This window comes from Mycteria americana, chromosome 3, assembly GCF_035582795.1.
Source record: "Mycteria americana isolate JAX WOST 10 ecotype Jacksonville Zoo and Gardens chromosome 3, USCA_MyAme_1.0, whole genome shotgun sequence".
NCBI lineage: Eukaryota > Metazoa > Chordata > Aves > Ciconiiformes > Ciconiidae > Mycteria > Mycteria americana.
In genome coordinates, this window is record NC_134367.1 from 83,795,944 (window position 1) to 83,819,062 (window position 23,119).

General features: G+C 36.0%; 1 protein-coding gene across 7 annotated transcripts in view; it reads right to left on the reverse strand.

Moving 5' to 3' along the window:
• The window catches only part of SIPA1L2 (signal induced proliferation associated 1 like 2), a 154,763-nt gene that overhangs the window by 114,882 nt on the left and 16,762 nt on the right, over positions 1 to 23,119 (reverse strand). For all 7 annotated transcript variants that reach the window (XM_075495892.1, XM_075495891.1, XM_075495893.1 and 4 more), the window contains exon 2: positions 6,721 to 6,793. The gene's annotated coding sequence lies outside the window, so the exon portion shown is untranslated. The remainder of the gene's footprint in view (positions 1 to 6,720; positions 6,794 to 23,119) is intronic.

A 23,119-nucleotide genomic window follows, 5' to 3' on the forward strand; every position in this document is an offset into this window, starting at 1 on the left:
TAAGTCCTGCCAGATTTATGACAGTCAGAAGGGAACCAGACTGGGAAGATCAACTCTGCAGATTGATACAATTTTACAAAAACAAACAAACAACTACAAAATACTATTAATGATATGGGTATGTGATCTAATAACTTTTAAACAAAATATTGGATCACTTACCCATAACCTGTCCACCCAGGTGACAGATGAAGGAACTTTTATGACTATGTACCACTCCAAAACTGAAGTATATAACACACCATGCCTTGAAAAATAAAGCAGCTTGATATTTTATTTATACCTCACTAAGTATATTTTAATTCTTCTCACAGAGGAAATAAAGGATAACAATTTGGAGATTGAAAAGGGATATTTGAGACATCAGACATCATACAGAATTACTGTATGATGCAGTAATGCTGTATGTGTATCATACAGAATACTGTATGATACACATCATGCAGTAATTCTGTATGATGTCTGATGTCTCAAATTGAGATGAGACATCATTTGTTGCTATTGACAAAAATGGTATGTGCCTATCTGCATTTCTAGCTAGTTATTTTTCACTTACTGGTTAGAGCTAAAATTCCATCATTATTTCCTCACTACATCTGGAGTACTGTGTTCTGGGTTCCCCAATACAAGACAGACATGGAATTACTGGAGCAAATACAGTAAAGTGCCACTAAAATGATTAAGTGATTGGGGTATCTTTCACATGAGGAAAGGCTGAGAGAGCTGGGACTGTTTGGCCTGGAGAAGTCTCAGGGGAGATCTTAGCAGTGCCTGTCCAGGGGCAATGAAAAGGGAGCCAGACTCTTCTCATTGGTGTTCACTGACAGGACAAGAGGCAATAGACACAAACTGAAACACCTGAAACTCCATCTAAACATAAGAAAACACTTTTTTACTGTGAGACACAACAGAACATGTTGCCCAGAGAGGTTGTGGAATCTCCACCCTTAAAGATATTAAAAATCTGACTGGACTTGGCCTTCAGCAACCTGCTCTAGCTGACCATCCTTAAGCAGGGCAGTTGGACTACATTATCTCAAGAGGTGCCTGCCCAACTCAGCAGTTCTGTGATTTGTCTAATACAGTTTGGCTTCTGAAAACAATTTTCTTTGCACCAAATGCATGCCATGTTTTCCATGAAAAAGTTATATCACACTATATACACATTATTTGATCAAATTTTCTGCTATACTTTCTTTGCATTACTTTCTGAAAATATGGTATGCTTATGCACGAACTATATTGTTCTATCTACCCCCATATCATAACTATCAACACCATATACAAACTGTCAATAGTTTAGGTTTTCATTAATTCACACAAATACATAAGCCTTTAGAAGCAGGTTCTTTCCCAGGTCACAAATATACTACCAAAATACCAAACTTCAAGATCGGATAAGTTGTCCCACATAGCGTGTCCCTATACAATAACTATCAGAAATATGAAAGGAATAGTGGTTCAGTAGCTAGTGGTTCAGTTTATCAGTAGCTGAAGGTGAAGAGGGGTGGGCTTATTTTAAATTTATTATTATTATTAAAAGGAAATATGCCACTGCATGCAAAAGTAAGACCAAATGCTGCATTTAGGTTTACTGCTCCTATATTCACTTCATATATTTGGACACATGCTCCCAATTAAAAGGTCACCCAGGAAGCAGATGATGACTTAGGCAAATATGGATAAGCTTATCACTTAAATCTGACACTTACATATTCTGTGTGGATGTACAGCCTCTAATTTTATTATCTGTTCCTCTGCTTTAACAGTATATCTACAGACATAATGCAGGCCTGTGCAGTTGCAAGAGCTAAACAACCTAATATTAGCAATTTAGATTCCTTTTTAAATAGTTGAAATTGTAAACATTTCTCAAACATTTAGTTTTGTGTGACCATTTTTTAAATACCTCTTAAACAGAAACAAACTTCAGATATTTTTTACTTTATAGTGTTACCATTCTTTATTAAAGTCAACTACTTAACTTTTTTCAGATACAAAACCACTATCAGTTTTCTACCATGAGAATAATTTCCTTTCTATCTTTTATGCCTGTACTTATGATAGAAAAAGAGTGAATAAGTTCTTATGGTCTGCAACATACTCTAGGTTTACATATTTCAAAATCAGGATTACCAAAACTGCTAATCAGTACCACTGCTACCATAATTGTAAACTATACCCAGAGAATTATTTTGACATAAGCATTTTCGCAGAATATATGGAACAAAAACAAACAAAAAATAAAAAAAATCAATGTGTATTTAGTTCATGGATGAGCAAACCACAAATTTCTTCTCCCACTTGTAAACAGCAACATTCCTTGTGTTACATACCTTGCAAATTATGAAAGAAAAACAATGTACCTCATTAATGTATCAGCACATGCAAGATTAGACATCTGCAATCCTCGTTTGTTTTGCAGTATTATTCTATTACAACTACTATTACTTTGAACCGTAGAAAGAGAGCAAAAGAGAATTACAAATTATATTTTTCCAGCTTCTTCCAGATTTCTTTAAACAGCTACTATGCCTTGGCTAACTATACAGCCAAAAGATAAAGCAAATGCAATACTAGAAGTGGTTATCATACAATACTAGACTACATTTACTAGTGTTAAGTTCTCGTTTACTACATAACTAGCATTATTCAAATGCAGATATTCTTGACAACACGTAATATAAAATGTTACAATATAGTCCTCTCAGTCTGACTATTTCTGAAGCAAAACACACTGTTTATATAAAAAGTAGTAGGTAAGATTTTAAGAGGTACACTGCCATTAATATAGCAGAGCTTCATCGGCCTCAGTAACACAGGATTCTGGTGACCTTATTTTGTATTACAGAACAGACCATTTATTGAAAAATGGAGTCTTAGATGAGAAGGGGAAAGAAACTATTAAGTTGATGTGAGCAAAAGAAGCCACTTAAAACCTGATAAATGATAACATGTAGTTTTTGAGCATCCACCCAGTTTAACTGCTGTAGCGCACAGAGGGCAGAGGGGCTCAGGTGGCTGGACAGAAAGTTCAGTTTTGTTTCTTGCATCAAAGCATCAGCCAACCATGCCAAACCACTGGCAAAGGAAGGTCAATTACTCAGACTCTCCTAAATCTATGATTCTTTGAATAGATTGACAAACCTGTACAGAATCTAAAAGCAGTTATCTTACTTCATACAAATCTCTGAATGCATAATAAATTTAAAACGAAAATTTAAAAAAAGTCTGTTCTTCTTTCAGAATTTTCTTTTTCCTGGAAACAATATGTAGTTGGAAATGAAAGGTGAAAGTTGTACTGGTGTCATCAATATGAAACAGACAGAAAACTACTACACTGGAAAAAAATGTACAGACTGCAATTGCATGTAAAGTATCATAATAGGTATAAAGGTAGGTATAAAGCAGAAATTATCTTCAAGCCTGCATTTGGAACACCAGGAATATTCTGGAAGGACAGCCCTGTCCTGTATCTTCAACAGGCATGGGTACTTCACAAGCAGCTGTTGTTAGAAATTCTGCCCTCTCTCTGCTCTATCTCGCATGTTTGGTTGGCCTCCCTAGTCAGGTATCTCGCCTATGCTGTAGATGTCTGTCATGGGAACTGCACGACTATACCTGGCTCAGTCAGAAAGAAAACTATTGCCTCACACCAGATGCAGCCTAGTCAGAAAAGCCAGCCACTAGCATGGACATTAGATGCTTGAACACCAGCTTTTCCAAGCTTAGTTTGCCTCCTAGGCAAACATAGCTTAGTGTTGAACTTACACACAACAAAAGATTTTGGGACAGTTCCATTAAAAAAAACCACAAACACAACAGTTTTCTTTTCCTGCCCCAAAATAGGAATATTTTAGAAAAAAACGGATCATGCAAAATAAGCTTTTGTCAGAAAATAGAAGTTTCTAACCAGCTTCAATAATGATCTTTTCTTCCTGTGTAAAAGAACATAGAGTAGTGGAGGACTGTATACTGCAGAAGTATGGTGCTTGAAAAGACTGGAAATGAAGAAACGAGAATGAATACAATAAGAATTGAAGCGTAGCTTATTTAATATAATTTATTTATAATCATACATAATTTATAGTTTGTTTATATAAAATTTATCTACTCTTACAAAAACTAGTATTTCAGTTACAACAATAATCAGGAAAAGAAGCTAAATTAGACCAGTTTCTCAGAACATTTACTTATTTTCCTAGGTATAAAATTCCTTCTTTTTGTGCAAAAAAGAAAGAGGCAAAAAAAGAGGCAGAGGCAAAAAAAGAGAGGCAGAGGCAAAAAAAGAGAGGCAGAGGCAAAAAAAGAGAGGCAGAGGCAAAAAAAGAGAGGCAGAGGCACTACTACAAAAATTAGCAGCCTAGCTTAGAAGATTACCTAAAACTTCTCTGTGTCTGCTTTTAACCTGGTTTGATTTCACATTGATCATATCCTTATATTATTAATCTAGAGAGAAGGGAGGTAGAAGGGACTCAACTCCCCCCCCCTCAATCTGCCCATTACATGGAAAGAAGGAACATGAGTACAGCACTTCTTCCTATGATACCCATTGAAGGGTAACTTCAGTGCTAACATGGAAGTGGGAAAATTTTGACAGCTTCTCTTAAACAAAAGTTTTCAGCATTTTACTTTCCTATTTTCTCTTACAGCAGCTGTAAAATTGTGAAATCCTGAGTTATATTAAAGTGTAGCCTTAAATCTACAAACATTTATTACCCTCTTACCTTTAATTTTTGGTACACACCTCTGATACATGTTTGACATTAGACTGCCCCAGGAATGTTGAATGAGCCACAAGACATATTGTGGCCCTGTACTATTCTATTTCTTCTCTACAAAAGAAGTCTCCCACAACTACTTCTCCCTCTCATTACTATCTTTCTCACCTTGTAATATGAGAAATCCATATTGCTAATTTTGCATATATATCATTGCTTTTCTTTTAAGTTAGGTTTTTTTCAAACAGTTTGTAAAAGACTGGAAGTTTTTCATCTGGACCACAAGCAACTAAGCAAAATTCTGAAACTCTTACTCAAGTCTCACACAATTATACACACTTTATTTTCCACTGTTTATCATTATCAATATGATACTCCATTCTTCAAACAAAAATAGTTACAGTACATATTTACAATGTCTGACAGTGACCAGATTACTAGATATATTAACTGAAGAATTATTTACGTGGCAGATTTCTCTCTAGATTATAGTATTCTTGGTGGACCCATGGAGTAAAAATAGAATGAAGTAATTTGATCAAGTTTTTCAAGTTCGTATTGAAATACTTCCCAAAAGTTTGCATGTTGTTGAAAGTCAACAATTTATCTATAAATCCCCAAAAGCAGGTTTTATTCAGAAGTAAACATGCATGCACACATGGACAGGAAGGTGTTCATCCCCCAATAAATTATTCATTTATTCACTGTGCTGCAGGGAGCATGTCTTCATTAGATGACAGATTGTGTTCAGCCAACATGAAGTATTTCTAAACCTGAGCCATACGCTGGAACTATAAAGCAATCCAGTTGGACTAGATCAAGGAGTTTGCAGAATTAGGAGCTATAGGAGGATGACTGCACGTCTTAACTCCTGTTGCAGAAAATATCAAGATGATTTTTGGCAACTGTAGGCCCAGGATTTTCTACAAGCAGCCTAATTAGCCCTTACAAAGGACACTCTTTCAGCCTATTATGCTAGTGTCTATTTCTGGTCATATTAGCTCTTTTCCAGAGGAAGACCAAGCTAAGAATTTCCAAATCACCAAAATTATGATTTTATTTTTGGCTTATCCGATGTATTAAGGAATGCAATCATCCTGTATAATAACAGCTGTATAATAAGTTTTGCCTCAAAGTGATTGTACCATACATTTCAATATTAATGAGAGGCAATCTGCCAAGTTATTGAGAGGCAATCTCAAAAAAGACTGAATTTCACTTGTATGCTGAGCCATATAAATGATTCTCTTATGGGTTTGTTAAGATGCTTTAGATATTCCAAAGAAATTCAGTTCAGGAGATGTCAAACATCAAGACAGACAGTAGCACAGCTGCTATTTTATTTAAAAGGTAGGGTAATACTATTGTCCTGGTTTCGGCTGGGATAGAGTTGATTTCCTTCCTAGTGGCTGGTGTAGTGCTGTGTTTTGGGTTTTAGTATGAGAGTGATATTGATGACACACTGATGTTTTGGCTGTTGCTAAGCGGTGTTTACACTGGTCAAGGACTTTTTTTTCAGCTCCCCATGCTCTGCCAGGTGCCCAAGAAGCTGGGAGGGGACACAGCCAGGATTGATCCAAACTGACCAAAGAGCTATTCCATACCATATGACGTCATGCTCAGTATATAAAGCTGGGGAAGCAGAAGGAAGGGGGGGACATTTGGAGTGATGGCGTTTGTCTTCCCAAGTAACCATTACGTGTGAGGGAGCCCTGCTTTCCTGGAGATGGCTGAGCACCTGCCTGCCCATGGGAAGGAGTGAATGAATTCCTTGCTTCGCTTTGCTCGCGCGTGCAGCTTTTGCTTTCCCTATTAAACTGTCCTTATCTCAACCCACGAGTGTTCTCACTTTTACTCTTCCGATTCTCTTCCCCATCCCACCGCAGGAGGGGGGAGTGAGCGAGCGGCTGCATGGTGCTTAGTTGCCTTCTGGGGCTAAACCACGACAACTATAAATATACTAAAAATGTATTTGTCACTGGTTAGAAATTATGGTTACCTTTGGCTAGAAGGATTCCCAATGGATGCCAACTTGAGTCACTTTTTTTCTGACATCAGTAAAATGGAGATACCTGCAAGTCAAACAAGAAAGGTTTGGGGTTTTTTATTTTTAGGTGAACATGTCCACTTATTATTCTAAGGCATAAGTAAAAACAATAATCTTAAATGAACGCTTGTGTAAAACGAGAATCTACTAATTTATACATGAAAATAAAATATCAAGAACAACTCAATGGCTTTAAACTTCGGCCTAGTGTAACACATACCATGTGTATGTGTTGCAACAGAGAATTTAGAGCCATTATCTGCGTAAGTTCCTGGCATTAACTGGAAAAAAAGCTTTGCTAGGGCAAGAGGTCATGAACCAGTAGCTGCTGAACCATCAGTCTGTTTCGTTTCGGCTCTGCTTCAAAGGCCATGAGAAAGGGTCCACAGCTATTCCTAGAACTGTATTATAAAAAGCAAGTAGCTTGATAATATTTTCAATTACAAGTCTGAGAAAAATTCACAAAGTTCCATAAAATTTTTTGAGGGAAGATAGTAGTCAGTTCATCCAAAAAGTTTAGAAACATTCTATGAGAGTCTGTGGGATGACTTACAGCCAATAAAGTATCTAACACTGCAAACTTACTTTACATTTGACAGACAAAAAAATAAAGTTGTTGAAACATTAACAAAGGTGACTAAACTGCAGAAAACTCAACCTCACAAACAGGAAAATATTATTACTTCTGAATTAAGTAAAATAAAAGTATATGTAAAGTAAAAATATTTTAGATAGGTCTGTCTGATCAACATACAGTGGTATAGACCATAAAACTATCATGTACCAATAAGGTTATTTGGCTTTCTATTTTATATCTGCACTAATACAGTTTCAAAGGGAGTTCATTTTAGCATGACCTCAGATAGTAAAATCTAGCTTGAAAATACACAATGTTACATTCATATTGAAAGAAAGGAAAAAGAAAACACACACAGCAGGAACAGATGTTATTTCCTGTACTAAATCACCACCATAGGGATAAAAATAAGTCTAGTAAGTATTTTACATAACAGAGCATACAATGGAAAAGAACACAAAGCTTCAAAATCCTAAGTCAACTGCAAATCTAGGTATTATAGACACCAGTAACATAAACAAACAAAAAACCCCATACAGATGGAATACAGGACAGTTTACTACTACCCTCTTTTTAGGCCTAGTCAAAACTAGGCAGCCACTTAAGTCTACTTTTACCAGTATGCTCACAGTAGCAAAAACCTCCTGGTGTAGTTATGACCTAGAGCTTAAGCAAACACTTTCACCAATGCAGCTTTTATGGGAGAGCTAAAACTAAAACTAGACTACACCAGTAGCAGGGTTGACCAACACCATTAGATAACTAATCCATTTGCCAACAAAAGACACAAATAAAAAAACAGGATATTAAAAAGAAAAATCTCATTCCTAACCTAAAAATTACATCTGATGAAGACAAATTTCAAACATAAACCTCACTCAAGTAAAAGCTGAAACTAAAGCCAGAGACAAACTTTTTAATCAATGAATCCTGGAAGAAAGAACTTGAGAACACAGTAACAACATCTAAAACCCATAAGAAATAAGAGTATCCAAATTCTAAACAATCCTTACATATGGTAAAACAAACAGCTGAAGAATGAAAGGAAGTCTAGCAGGACAGATTTGATTTCTCACCTAGATTATTGCTGGGAGCAAAACTATATATCCTTGTACAAATTGTAGACTGGCATGTATTTTAGTCTAATCTGACAAACTGGAAACAACAATCTAAAACAAGGATTATCACAGTTTATAAGTGATACACATAATTCTATATAGGTACAAGTCCATACTGTAGTCTTATAGTGTCACTGTGAGATAGACATTTGTTCCAATGTAAAACTGAAATTGAATCATAAACTAAATCATATATATATGATTAATGTTTATATATGATATATATATATAAACACACAACAATATTCAACAAGCCTCTCCAGACAGATAACCAAAATCCATCCTTATTTTCCAATACAAGCCTCTGGATTCATAAATTATATTATCTGAGTAAGAGGAAACATCAGCCATTAGTCAGCACAGAGGGAGAACCAGAAAAGTAAATACATGAGAAGAAAGCAATTCCAAAAATGGAAAATAAATTTTTTAGAATGGCTATGGAATCTGGTCAATTTTCCAAAAGAAACTGGTTTCAATTTTCTAGAAATAAATTTATGAAAATATCATCATTATTAATGTTGTCTTTCTCACAAAAAAAATTAAGATGTCTTCATATGTTGCAAATCACTAGAAGAGCAAGCTTCAAAATATCTGTCTCAGAGACAACTTCCAGATTGCCTATTTATGGGAGTAGAGAGTGGAATCAATTGATCCACAGAGTAAAGTAGGATTTAGAGGATTATGTGAGGCATAATTCTTTTGTGAGGCAGCCAAATGGGAAAATACTAGGCTTTGTCCACATATGAATTTTTTTTTTAATCCAAAGTTCTTACACAGAACACTGCATCAGGGAAAGAAATATTTAAGAATTGAAAAGAAAAATAATTTAATATATTTAAAAAATAATTCACGATTTCACCAGCATTCTAAGAGTTTTCTTCATAACATCTTGACCCTACATTCATGAAGATCTACAAATGAAAAAAAATACTCAAAACTTAAAGTAATATATGTCCCTTTAAACTCACATAAACTAACAAATTCTAAATCAGATATCAGGAGAAACTATGTCTATTTTCTTAAATGAACTTTAAAACTTATTTGTAGCATTAGACGTCATAAGACGCCTGTCCGTAAGGCGATTGTCATACATCTGTTTTTCGTGGACATCTTATCTTTTACTATTCCCAGAGTCCCATCTGAGTTGCTTTATTCTCCAGGAAGTAATACATGCATTTCATTTGCTGGTTTGTTAGTCTTTCCTTTTTCTAAATGTCCTCTGGAATTGAAGACTGGAGTCTTCCTTCTACAGGGAATGTCACTGAGGAAGCTAACTTGGCCAATGACAAGGCAAAGAACAGTTCACATAAGAAGATACCTGAAACGCAGGTAGAAGTAATTCCTAAATAGATTAGGAAGGCCAATCCTCATTAGTACTCCTGTTTGGCAAAAGGTCAGACATTCATAACTGTTGTCTGCCATACACTGCACCTCATTTTCAACAACGAAAATATGATTTTTCTGCATGAATCTTTGGTATTACTTATGTCCAACCTTTTAATATTTTCTATTCCTATTTTGTTATCATAGGAAAAGTGGAAAGAGACAATATCAGTCATAATATCAGATACATAATATCAGTATCAATATCAGTCAGAAAATCAGATATCTGATTTTCTCCGGGCAAGTTTTCTTTCTCTACCCAAAAAGCTTTGGCTATTCAGAATAAACTGATTCCAGAAAGAATGGGCAGACAGGCAGTATCCTAGTCAGGAGAGCCGAGTTCCAAGCAGGCTCATAGTGCTCTGAAACACTGTACAGATGGTCACTGCGGAGATAAGTTTCACAGCAAGTTCAGTACGTCCAGAATATCAACTTGACGCAGTGAATCTACCCAGTAAGTCTGATGTACCCTGGACATGCTCGACTTGTAGTATTGGAGCCATATTTCTGCTGGGGTATCTGAGGGAAAATAGGAGAACTTTCATGGGAAGGAAGAAGCAGCAGTGAATCTCTGAAAGATAAGCCTAGCAAATCTACTGGGGAAGTTTGAATCAAACTCCCATACATACAAAAAGAAGCTGGATTTATTACATTTGCAAGGTGTATAAGGAAACCATTTCTTACATGTGAAATGTAAACCTAACAGTTTCCTCATTAAAGAATATTCAGGACAAGAACATAATTACATCCCAGACCCCATTCACTTTGAAAAAAATACTATGTTCAAAATTATATGCAGCCCAGCAAAATAAATTCCACATAGCACCACAAAGACTAGCTAATGCCTTGTTGAGTCATTTGGTCTAGCTTGTAGGATACTATTGGCATTTGTTTCTTCAAGACTCCCCACTTTTAAGAAGAAACCTTATGCTTTCCTCTACCCCTAGACAAAGTCTCATTCATGACTGCAGTAGCTCTTTTGGTAACATTCCACCTAGAATGAAGAAAGAATTAAAAAAACACAGAGAGAAAGCAAACACGTAGACAAACACTTCTGGCCTAGACAAACACAGAAACAAATACAGGCAGCAAAGGAATCACTGTATTTCTTCTGTAAGGACAAAGACAGGGCACATGCTCCATTCACCGAGCCATGCCAGAAGATAGACCACTCCCAGTTGCCATTTACACACATGCACGCGCTCCAGTCTTATTTGCCAAATAGACTGAAATACTCAGACATTAGGATTTCTGTGTGAGGAACTGGATCCATCATGTCAGGGGGGGCAGAGAATCATTTCTATAACAGGGAACACTGCTGTTAAGGCTTTTTGTATTTAAGTATGCATTTTGAAACCAAAATTGGAGTTCAGTATCTATTAAACAAGCAAGATTTTTTACTTTCTTCATTTCCATGCTTACAATTGCCTTTTCTTGGTATTCAAGTATTAACTACTTATATTATAAGGAGCGAAAGAAATTACAAAACCTGCTATAATAAATTTCCATTTTCAAGTGTGACTACAGTAAAAGAACTGCAGATAAAATAGATACAGCTAATGACAAGTAATATTGTATGTATGTTTTTCCCTACGTTGCTCAGTTTTATTGGCAAAGCTATTGTCTGTCCTATCAGCTTATATATACACCTGAGGTTTCAAGAAAGCCAGATTATTCTATAAGGCCTAAGCAGAATTTAGAGTTAAATACCTAATCCACATTTCTTACAAGTGATAAAAGTTCTTACTGGTGCTACAGAAGATAAATGAAGATCAAATAGCTATTCACAGACATTAATTTAATAACACAGGCAAGAATAAGACATCCTGATTCATACCAGAATTATAGTTAACATTTTTCACAGGTGAAGCAGAACTTTGAGAATATGTACACTCTACATGTACATTTGAAACCATTACTTTCAAGACAAATCCAACTATGACATTCCTCTAGCAGACACCTATATTTCGAAGACAGCCAGCTGGAAGACAGATGTGCAAAAGTAAGTTAAACCAGTAATTAAAAGTACAAGTATCAAAAGTGCTTGTTTTTAAATAAAAGCCACATTCTGTAAGCTCTTGGCTTTTATTTTGAAGTGTAGCTTATATCTGATCAAGTTCTTACAACGATCACAAGTTACGCATAGGATTTGGGACCAAACCAAAACACTCCATGTCCTAACTCCTGCTTTGATTTCAGCAACTAATGGGGGCATCTAGCACTTCTCAGGGTCAAGACTGAAGTGATTACATGTTTTTTTGCTGTTTATTTCCCCTCCAAACACTAAACTCAGTTTAATTCCATGTAACTTCCAATATTCCCAACACAATAGGTTGATCTGTATAAAGGCACTTTTCCTTCCTTTCATACAGAAAATATCCTGTAAACAGCTTATTTCCCACTAAGTGACTCCTTTTGTTTACAGGAAGGAAAGGCAACAGAAATCTTGCCATAAAACAGTGAGAGCTAAAAAGTTCTGTTTCACTTCCTACTGTGCAGGTGTTTCATACATGAAACCTATTGTAATTCTTCATTTCAGAGAGAAAACATGCTGCTTCTTTTTGAAATACAGACTGAGAAATAGAAAACAATAAGGTTAAGGAAGTAGCAGCATGCTGTACTGTGAAACAAAACAAAGATATACAATAAACAAGCCATAAACAAGATCAGCAATGTATTTTTTTCCCCCTTAGCCCTGTATAATGAGACACAGAAAAACAAAAGGCACCAAGATTTAGAAAGTGAAATGTAATAAAAGCATAGACTCAAGAAAGCAACAGATATCCCTGATCAAGCATTCACTTGGTTTGTATTGCATTCCAGTTCTCCCCAAACTCCACCCTCTGTCTTTCCTTTTTCTGTGTAGTTCCTGCCATAACACACTCAAAGCGTTTTTTCAAGGCCCTAAATGCAAGCTATACAAGGCAGTAGCTTTGCTTTAAAACTTGTAAAATCCCTGGCTTTGGACACCACAATTCTTTTATATGTTGACTTGTGAACTGGGTTTTCCTTCTAAATCTGTTAAATTCTTTCTTAATTTTATGCTGCCCAGATAAATGTGTACAAATCAACGTTCCAGCCACCTCTGACTACAAAAAAAGAAATCCTCCCTTATTTGACAAGCTTTTTTAATACATATGTTGGTTGCAATGTTACAATGTCTATTTAAAACCCAAACTGGAATTCCCCATTTATAGATTTTTCTTGGACTCTGTAGTCTGAACTGCTGTACCAAAGCCACGAGCACAATGAAAAAAAACTTGTGTTGGTTCAGGATGCCTGGCACTTCAATTTGTACACTTGTTTGTGAGTTTCAAAAATACCAACATCCACCATAGTAAGAATTACATTCGTCGCTCTAAGATTTGTAATTCTCTATTGCCCAGTGGTGTGCAGAAAATACAAATTCTAAAAGAAGTCAAGCAGATTGAGGGCACTAATCATGTAGTAGCCTACACATACCACTGAGTTTAAAAGGAAACTGAGAATTTTATCACTATCACATGCTACCACAGCACATCTATCACAAATACTGTCACAATATAAAATTATATAAAATATAAAAATACCATCACAAAGTTAAATTTGCCCCTATGGAAGGGATATCTTATTTGATCCAGGCTGGCCTAACCTCACCAGCTACAGGTCAGTTTGGAGCTATTTCACCATTACAGTAAACTTTGTTCCCAGTTCCACGTACCAGTCCCTGTGCATGCAGCAAAGGAGGGATGCCTCCGCAGTGGATGCATTTCCAAGCTCTGAGCATCTAGCCGAGTGTAGCACAGGGAACAGCATTCAATTACCAGAGAGCACGCTGCCCAAACACCCATCTCGTATCTTAAAGCAACAGCAAGACAGCTGGAGGGACTGGGTGGGCCCAAGACAATTTGAGGGTCATCAGATAGATCACCACTGTTTCAGTCAAAACACTTTCAATGAAACATGCAATTACTTGGAGTTTTTTTAAAAGCAGCTTGTGATCAGTTACCTGGGAAAACAAATTACATCACTGTAGTCTGAATACTTAAAGAAAGATTTGCTAATTAAGGGCAATTAATTACACAGCAGTACTAATTCGAAAAGCAATATCATTCAGCTTTTGTCTGCTTAAGTCTCAGATTGACTGCTGAGAAGAATTGTTTATGCAACCTGCTGAGCAACCTGTAACTTTGGATGATACTTTCTCTGAGACGGATAATAAAGAGCACTTGCTAAGAAACATGTAAGGTGGACAGTGCAATATACACTATTGGTTCACTCTCTAATACAAGTAGCAGTGTAAATAGGTCTATCGTTAGGCCATCATAATTTTCTTATATACACTTGACTGTAACTATACCTTTATCCTGAATATGAAAAATCAACTAGCCCTGCTCTGACCTGGAAGAGTTCTAGCACTTTTTGAATATCACCTCAAGTAAAGGATAGTCTTCATTATGAAAACAGAAAATGTAAGCTAGAGATAGCTCTACCTTTTGAGCTTCCTTTTCAATTGGGAAAGGGTTTGTGCACTACACCAAAATGATTGTCAGAAACGAACAGAACACCCCACATTGCCCATCATTTCACTAGATGTCTTTTACGTACAGTAAATTGGCAATTAATATGGAATGTAATTATTTTTAATAAACAAAGAGCTAAATCTTTATCATTTATGTTATGAACATGCCACTTCACACACTGCCATTCATGTACATAATGTGAACACCATCTTCATTCCCACCTTTGTTTCATAGAAGAAAAATAAAAAATGTTCAGCCCCAGGCATTTTTTTCTCCCTTTGCAACACTTCATTTTGACCACACTGCAAAAGCATGTAACAATCAAGACCACAAAAAGAGCATGAAACAGTATCAATTCTGGCACTACAAAATATCATGCTTGGACCACAAATTATACAAAATACAGTAGATAATATAGAGTAGATAGTATAGCCACTTTCAGATCTATTCTTTGTTGCTTTTCTGTTCTCTGCCAGGAACAGCTCAGCATTCAGTCCTCACATTCATATTTCTTTTTTTACTTTGTACTATGCCAGACTTCATCACAGAAATGAAGAGATAAACAGCTTAAATGTGAGTGGCTTGGTATAACCACAGCAAAGTTGAGTACCACACCCCACAATGAAAGAGATAGGGGCTCTTAACTTCCCCATATTTTCAGAGTACAGCAATAAGACATTTGCAGTGCTTTTGATACCCCCTAAACACAAAAGAAGGAAACCTCATGAAAGTGTAAATGCTGAAAGTATTAATGATAAAGATGAGTTACCAGCCTGGAACTGAAGTTACTACACTAGACAGAAAGCATTGATGATATCCACAGAAAATCAGATTTAAAAAAAAATAAATAAATAATCTGCTAGAGGATGAGGCAGTACCTGACAATTTCCAATTAAAGATAAGAGGAATGAGGCTACTGACTTAGGGCAACTGCTTAAAAGCAGCAAAGAAAAAAAATTATTCACAGGTCATAAAACAGGTGTGAAATAAACTTAACTAAATTACAGTGTTGTGAACGCTATTCACAGAAATAAGATGATTTTTTTATATATATATTGTTCCCATAGGTCTGCTTAATATTTTATTTGTCATTAATTTTTGTCTAGGGTGAAAAAATACTTTTTGTTATTTTTTCTAGTGGAAAGCAAGATTTTAAGTACTATGGAAAAAGCCAAAACATTTCATTATCAGCTCTGTTTTCGTCAAGAGTGAAAAGTAGGATGGTTTTCAAACGCTATCAGTAGAGGGGATTTTTTTTTGGTGTTATTATTTTCTCTAAAAAACAAGAGTAGAGTTTTGTGAATATCATTTGCAAATGCCTTATTGTGTGCAGGATATGCAGTCTGACAGCGTTGTTTGCTTTTTCAAATAAACATATGAGCCACAGTCACTTTAGAATGGGGTAATAAAAGAAAGGGGATAGAGGATGAACAAAAACCTAATGAGTTTAAGTTGTGGAGTGGTTGAGAGGGACTTCTGGAAGTCATGCAGCCCAACCTTTTGCTCAGAGCAGACCTGTCATCAACACTAGAAATGGTCAGGCATGGCTCTGTCTTGCTGAGTCTTCAAGACCTCTAAAGATGGAGAATTCAACAGCCTCTCCAGGCAGCCTGTTCCAGGGCTGTACTGGCCTCCCAGTAGTGTTCTTCTGCACATCTAACCTGAACATACCATATCACAGTTTGTGGCCAATCTGGTGCCACTGAGAAAAATTCAGCTCTCTCATTTTGTAACTACCCTTCAAGCAGCTATGGGATACTCTTAGGTCACCCAATAGCTGCTGCTTTGTTAGAGTAAACAAGCCTAGCTCTGCCAACCTCTCCTGGCAGATCATTTGCTCTAAGCAGTAGGCCTTCTACCCATCTTATGGGTGCTCCCCAGTTCCTCAACATCCCTCTTGAACTCTCAGGAAGAAAACTGGATATTTAACATAAAACAAGATCTTTAACATACCATCCAGCTCTCCTACTGAAATATCCAGTAATTTAAAGAAACTAGTTTGCCGAATTTAGAAATTAATTTGATCATTTCTTCATTCAACACAATTATAACCTCATAGTGCTTTTCATACACACTGAACTTAGGGATTTGATTGAAAATCCTATTCAAAATTCTGTACAGTCCTCTTTCAACCTTAACTCTAATACAACACTGAAAAGACTGACAATACCCAGAATTGCATTTGAACGTCTCCCATTTCCCTTCAAATATCAGAGACAAAAACAGCATGATAGGTCAAATTCATTCCAAGAATATGATCCTCATAATTTACTACCATTGCTTTTTATAGTCAACAGTCAATTACATGGTGTAATAGGAGAGTGGAATAAGCCAGATAAAACATATACACAATGCAAAACAAAGAGGAGTATATAACATAAATACACAATAGAAAATAAAGAATTAAGGCTGATCCTTTTGAGGAGTAGAGATCTGAACTATCATCTGAGCTGATAAGTACACTATAACAAGAACATGATCTCTCTTTCAGGTCCAGAGGGACTAAATTGGAACGAGCCCTAAAGTCTCAGCATCCCAAATACCATTAATCCATATCCATAGATCAACAGGATTTTGTCACAGATTTTGGGTACATGTTGATTCTAGTTTCACTGAAGTCAAAGAAAGTTTGTCATAGACAAAAATCACTATGATTTTACCCATTAAGTGAACTGGGGGAAGTAATACCTTTTATGAAGGTTGTAACACTGGATGTTTTAGGATATGGTAGCTGCCTTATATTAAAAAATTTGAAGCCCATGAAAGTGTAAATTTTATATAACAATTTTGATTTGAATAAACATTTTTTGGAGGTGGAAATGAGATAATAGATCTTTACGTACTTTACAAAATTATAAACAAAATCTTCTTCAATTACTTTGACCAAGGAAACATTTTTACTACGTTTTGGATTCCCGTTGCAACTGGAGCCCAATATTTATATACTTATACTACAGTCTAGGGTATATTCTGTTTGCCTGACCAAAAAAAAGAAAAATTTGCTCACTCTTTCACTCATCCAGTGTTTCAGTGAGCTGTTACTAAATAAATAATGGATATCACTGATTGGGGGCCAGTGGAAGTTGTTGGGTTTGGTTGGAGTTTTTTCTTGGTTTTTGTTCCTCTACACACACACACACACACACACATCTCCCTGATATAGCTGCAGAGAAGGCTCAATCACAAGCATTTTTAATACGGGCAATTACAATTACCACCTCTGCTGCTGTTTCCCAGCCCTTTGTTCTTTACTGAATGGCAAAACAGAAGAATAGTCAGTGAAGAAACTTTAAACCAAAACTTGGTTTCTGGTCAGGATTGCCTCATTTTGATTCCTTTTCCATTTATGTTTGACAGATATATTTTCTCTCTTCTATTTCAAAAAAGAAAAAAAACAAACCACAGAACTTTGATTGTACAAAATTTCCAGTTTAAATTCTTAAACCCATTATTCTTGCAGATAAAGCTTCAATAACTTACTTCAAACATGGCACAGTTTGTGTGGTTCTGAATGAAAAACATGCAGTCTGTATTTCAGACATGCCTAAATATGCCAGCCTGCCAATCAAACTAGAAGCATCCCAAAGGCACTATTACACAAGAAGAGAGATGGGGAAAGGCACAGATAATAGCCTGCCTCCTGTAAAACAAAAAATTACTACAAACAAGGTTTGTTTGCTGTACCAGAAATATGTGAAAGCAGTATTTGTTATGGACTTTTATAGCCTTTACTGTCTGGGGAAAAGAAAAAACATACAACACATCTAAATTACTGAACAATTAGCAGGGATAACACTTCACCATGTGCCATATACAGTAATTTTCTTTCCGTCTTCAGTAAGATAGTCCCTGGATTTGTATATTTAAAGAGGCCATCTGCTGCTGAACTTAAATAAATGTCCTTAACTGTGGAGCAGTTAGAGCTATTCAGTATTTGTGAAACATGAGTAATAGCTGCCTATAAGATGGGAGGGGAAGTTGGCCAAGAGACAAATCCACTCCCCATATTTTTGCACACAGTTTAGAAATCATCACGCATCACAGAAATAAAAACAGTATTAATAAAGGCGTTTACAATCTCAATTTAAAATTCCCCCAGTTAAGATTTAACAGATTTCAACATGATTCAAGTATGACCTAACCTACTTCTAAATAAAACAATAGTAAGCAGGTTTTGGACATATTTATTTAAGAGCTTCAAAATAAATGTAAATATAAAATTAGGAGACTACATTAGGATAATATAGTTCAAGATATTCAAATAAGTTTTCTGTGAAACAAAATGCAAATGACTGCATTTATAGAAAGGGAAAAACTCATTCTCTCAATGTGTGTTTTCTTAGTCATGAGTTGTACTTTTTTTCCCCAACATCAGTTATAACAGCTCTAATTTAAGGTTCATAACCCTAGTCCATGAATAGGAGAGAATGCAAATGAGTGTTGTGTACCTTAATTGGGACTTAAAAGGACATCAAGTTTCTTGCCATCTTTTACACCCAAGCATTTTATAGATAATCTTATTTGAGAAAGACAGCAAGGCTCTGCATCTTCATGCATTCTGCTAGCTAGCTCAGGTTGAGCAAAGTTCAATAGCTTTGGCACCATGCCATGCCACATCTTCTGCCTTAAAAGTAAGTCTCCCTCACTCATTCAGTACCTTGATCTTCAGTGCTGTTGAGAACACAGCCTTTTGGTCTTGTTAAAAACATTCAGTAACCAAGAGGAATTTAACCTGACCTGAAACAAACTTTCAAGGTTGCCAAAGTTCTAGAAACACATCCTTTAGCTCAACCATTGAATCAAAACTAAAGACAAACCCTTCTATTATAAAGCTTCAATTGCTACTAGGAAGAAGGCTGGAGTAAAATACTAACTGATTTACAAGGCATTTTGAAACTGTGTGTGCCACCATACAGTTTTATCACCATACACAATAATGCACTTGTGTAAAAATTTATACCCATTAAGAATGCTACCTACAGTATATTCCATTCTAAAAACTGCAATATGATGAAAGAGTAATGAAAACCAGTAGTCAAGTAGTGTAGCATTTCCACCAAGAATAGACAGCTAGCAATCAAAAAAAAAAATTCTAAATCATAAACACCACAGACCAAGGATAAACTGTCTCTTTCTCCTGACTTATAAAACCAAGATCACAGAAAGAACAAAAAAGAACTAGTGCTCTATTTCAGATCTGAGAGTGTTTTGCTTCTTTTGCATATGTGGAACAGACAATGAAACAGTCACTCACAGTTATGTTTTATTTCTCTTTCTACATTTCAGATGTGTGCATAGGCATGCACACATACACACCTCATTCACTCACCCCTCTCCCATCTGGCAAAGGATTTCCCCATTCCCCAACCCAAGAGCATTACCCCATTCCCCAACCCAAGAGCATTACTGTTGCTTTATTTTATTTCTTTTTACTAGAAGGCTCTACCCAAGAAATTCCTAACACTTAGCTAGAATGTTGAGACTGGCTGGACAAGAAAACAGCACATCAAGACTGAGCAGTACTGAAAAAAAAATGCTTGAGACAACTGTACAATTGCAATATACTCACTTTGCAGCTATCACAAATATCCTAAATATCACCCAGCCCTTCTTTCCCCTTCCCACAAAGGGATTAGTATTTCTTCTTTCAGTCATGATTATCAGCTACATGATTTTTAAGCAGCTCATACTTTTTAAGAACAAAATAGGTACACAGATGCTTTTTGCTGAAAACAGAAGTATTTTCAAGTTAACATACTTTTAAGATGTATAGACAAAAAAAAAAAAAAGAACATAAAAGACCATCTAATATATTTTGGAGCATGAAGAGAGCAGAATATTTGTGATTGACAATTTTTTATCCCCCACAACGGGAGAGAAATAGTATCTCGTGTTGATTATTGAAACAAAGATACTTTGAAAACTGACGATTAACTTACAAAACACAGAAAAGTCAGGATGCTAGACCTTGGCACTCTGATGGGACAAATGGTCAATAATCTTGCAGGCATCAGACTTGGCTTTAGATAAAAATTAGACTAGGATAGTGGGAGTAAGTCCAGGCACAGGCTTCATCCTTTTGTACTGAAAGTGACAGCTGAAAAGAGTCTGTATCAGCTAAGCAGAGCAGTGACAGTTCTGTACAAAAAGAGGCTCACTTTGCAAGTCTTTCATTTTTCTCATATATCACTCAATCACAAAAGATACCATTAAGTTTCAGACACTTTTTTTTTGTTCTGTTAAGGCCATAAGGTTAGGGCATTCAGACTAGTTACTCTCTTGTGAACTCCTATACAAATAGGTCATCATTTTGTCATAAACTGCTCCCAATATAATAACGGAAAAGTAAAGCAGTCTTGAAAAAAAAAATTATGGAAAGACATACAAAGCAAGCTTGAGGTTTGCTTAATATAGAGTCCAAATTCTCAAATAGTCTACTCAAAATATCAATGATCATAAAAATATAGATCTGTACTCCCATCTGTACTAGCCAAAGACCAGCCAGGAAAGAGCTGAAGGGGATTCTTTTGACATAAGAAAAAAACCCCACTATCTAAATTCTTCTCATATAGTGCTTAATATCTAAAAATGAAACTTGAAGTGATTTTTTTTTAGATGAACAATTCTTTTAATCTAACAGGAAAATTGAGAGCATTTTGTATATATTGAGTGTATTCCTAATAAATATTTTCATATTCCACATGTGTTTCCATTCACTTGGTCTTCTCACTCTCCCTCCATTTAAGAGCATCCTGAAGGCAACACATACCCACTTTTTATACAATGTATATAAATATGGAGAGCTAAACAAATGAAGACCTATTCTACAGCCCATCAGTTTGTGGAGAGAAACTGCTGTTAATATATTAACTTCCCAGAAAACATAACCTTACAGCTTGTTACCTCTTAAACATGAATATTATCAACTCTTCTAATAAGATAATGGCATCTTTATTAACTTACCTGCTCCACATGCTAGTAGTTTGTAAGCTTTACAAATTGCTCATCTTTGATTATAAAAAAATTATTAAAACATACCTGTGGCTATGTCACATAGGAGAGAGGAAAAAAGAAAAGTGAAGGAACAAGGAATCTCTGTCAAGGATACCAGGGTTATCACTAAACTTATGAATAACCTCCAGAGTATACATACTAACTGTATGTACCAGGGAAGACGTTAAAACAAGAAAAAAGAGGGAAAAAACCCCACCCTGATTCTACAGGAGACAACACTCTTTGGTCAAATTATTCAAAATATTGATGACATACAGAGCTCAAGAGGCTTTCATCACCATCATAACTGAACATCAGATTATTTATTTTAATATTTCATCCATGTGATAAGGGGTGCTAATCCTACGGGTATCAAATAGAAAAAAAAAAAAAGGCCAAGACTTGTATCCTGAAAAGTGTTTAGGCATTTAAAAATCCGTTGAATAAACAAACAAAAACCCCCATCATCTTTGTCAACCATATATGGACTTTCTGATCTTCGGAACCCCTTGCAGTGTTTTTATTTCCTCTAACTGATGAGACAGAAAATCATCTAAAGTCTAACTAACTTGAAAGGACAGAACATTCTCCAGAAATTTAGAAAAAATATACTACCATCTATTTCTTTATTGAAAGGACATGCTATCACAGGAAAAAGAATTTTAAAATACAACAGCAAAAAAACCCTCACTCTACTCTGAGATCTCTTACATTACATACCGTACAAGTCCCATAAAACACATAGGTGGAAAAGGAATTTCACTAATTTGCCAGTGGTCAAGGGGGAACCTGTGCTGTTGGCCTGCTCAGGGGCTGAGAGAGCATGTCCTCTTGGCAGCAGTAAATGTGAGACCTTTCAGGCAGGAGGCAGGAACCAAATCTGAGCACACACTTCCCAGCCAGAAGGTACACAGGAGCTGACAGTCAGCTGTCTTTCACCAGGAGGTATGCACTGCCTCCAGCCCCTGGCGAGACAAACAACACGCTGTGCCCCTCTGGGCGCAGTAAAACACCCAGGGCTTAAGTGAGTTGTGCTGTGGTACCACAGGCCTACGCTTTTTAAACAAAGAAGAGAAGCAATTTTTTGTTCCACAAGTGGTTAAGTCAGCAGAGGGGTGTGGGAGACAGAATAGAGTACGAGTGAAGTGCATGAAAAGTTTTACTGTAGAATGAAAGACTGTATGCAGGAGGATGAAAGTATTAGAGCAGAAATTATGTTATTACAGTTTAAGAAAAAAATGCATTCTAAACAGATTTATTTTATTTATTGCCAAAAAGGTTGAAGGCCATAAACATTTTATTAGAAGCTCAGGTTTTCAGTTTCATAACATCTCATAACTGCAAGGTTTTACTGTGGTCAGCTCAACTATGAGAATTTTTATATTATTGCTATAAATCAGCTGGGCTACTGGCAATTAGTTGCAATTTCGTTGCAGTGTATCCATTACTCCCTAAGATCCTCCCTCCAAAAGGCTCAGAACAGTAGTTTCTATCAGTTTATTCCAAAGTAAGTAAGCCCATTATGATTTGAATTTACTTTAAATTATCGTTTTTTTGGGGTGAGAGGAGAAGCAAAACAGAAGCCAGAGCATTATGGTTAAATAAAACAATTTGAAAGCAAGATAAAGCATGTGGGTGCCAAAATTCCCACTTCAAAGAAGAGGTGAAGAAAAGAGCTTCCTGGGGAATGAATGGAAAGCATAGCTCTGACTGACAGCTATTTCCTTAAAAGTCATAAATGGCTGAACAGAAGGACACACTTCAACCTCACACCTTGT